At 34.7% G+C, this 1,471-nt stretch overlaps 1 non-coding gene across 1 annotated transcript; it reads left to right on the top strand.

The window, feature by feature from the left end:
- The first annotated feature begins 222 nt into the window (after positions 1-222).
- LOC114042736 lies at positions 223-327 on the top strand. Its single transcript, XR_003569015.1, has one exon. It is a non-coding gene; the product is annotated as a U6 spliceosomal RNA (small nuclear RNA).
- Positions 328-1,471: the final 1,144 nt, after the last annotated feature.

The raw sequence follows: 1,471 nt of genomic DNA, 5'->3' as shown, positions 1-1,471 counted from the left end.
GTCAGAAGTGAATTGTGGGAAGAATGGAACTGACTCCATTTTCTTTGTCCTTGCATTTGTTGTTATTATAGTCATTTTTTACTTTTTCTTGCCTCTTTGGCATGTCTCCTTTGGTATCTCCTTTCCCCCAATTGATTTACAATTACAAAAGAAAACTCATAGAACTTTGTATAGTTCTACAGACTCCTCTTCTTTCCTTTATCTTATCTAAGAAAACATGGAGTGCTCACTTTGGCAGCACACACACTAAAATTGGAACGATACACAGAAGTAGCATGGCCCCAGTGTGAGGATGACATGCAAATTCATGAAGCATTCCATATTTTTAACACCTCATTTCTCAAACATATAGAGAACTGAGTCAAATTTCTATAAATAACAGCCATTTTCCAACTGATAAATGATCAAAAGATGTGATCAGTTTTCAGATGAAATAATCAAAGCCATTTATAGCCATATGAAAAAAACACTCTAACTCACTATTGATTGGAGAAATACAAATTAAAACAATTCTGAGATACTACTTCATACATACTAGATTGACTAATAGGACAGAAAAGGGAAATGACAAATATTGGAGGGAATCTGGGAAAAATGAGACATTAATGCACTGTTGGTGGAGTTGTAAACTGATTCGACCATTCTGGAGAGCAATTTGGAACAATGCCCGAAGGGTTATAAAACGATACAGACCTTTGACCTAGCAATGCCATTACTAGGTCTGCATCCCAAAACAGATATAAAAAAAGGGAAAGGACTATATGTACAAAAATATTTATGGCAGCTCTTTTCTGGGGGCAAAGAGTTAGAAATTGAGGGGATGCTCATCAATTGGGGAATGGCTGAACAAGTTGTGGTATGTGATTATGATGGAATACTATTATATTATAAGAAATGATGAGCAAGATGTTCTTAGAAAAACCTGGAAAGACTTGCATGGGCTGAGGCAAAGTGAAAGGTACTGTGTGCAAAGTAATAGCAATATTATAGGATGATCAGCTGTGAATGATTTACAATTCTCAGCAATACAACAATCCAAGACAGTTCTGAAGGACTTAAGATGAAAAATGCTAATCATCCCCAGAGAAAGAACTGATGGTATCTGAACACAGATTAAAGCATATTTCTTTTTTTTACTTTCTTCATTTTTCTTGAGCTTTTTTGTCTATGTTTTCTTTTACAACATGACTATTACAGAAATGTTTTGCATGACTATACATGTATAACCTATCGAATTGCTTGCCTTCTCAATGAGTGGTGGGGTGGAAGGAGAAAGGGAGAGAATTTGGAACTGAAAGTTTTAAAAATGAATGCTAAAAATGGTTTTTAAATGCAACTGGGGAAAAAGAAAATACTAAAAAGTGTGAAGAAAAAAAAGCAAGCTGATTAACTCACAAAGATACTGTATCCTTTGGTCTAGCATAGATGGCTGTGTTAAAGAACACATTCTTTCTTTTGTAATAATTTAAGC

The sequence above is a fragment of the Vombatus ursinus genome, unplaced genomic scaffold, assembly GCF_900497805.2.
Source record: "Vombatus ursinus unplaced genomic scaffold, bare-nosed wombat genome assembly UNPS02000749.1, whole genome shotgun sequence".
In the NCBI taxonomy this organism is placed as follows: domain Eukaryota; kingdom Metazoa; phylum Chordata; class Mammalia; order Diprotodontia; family Vombatidae; genus Vombatus; species Vombatus ursinus.
Note: the sequence above shows the minus strand (reverse complement) of the source record. Positions and strands in the feature narration are given on the sequence as shown.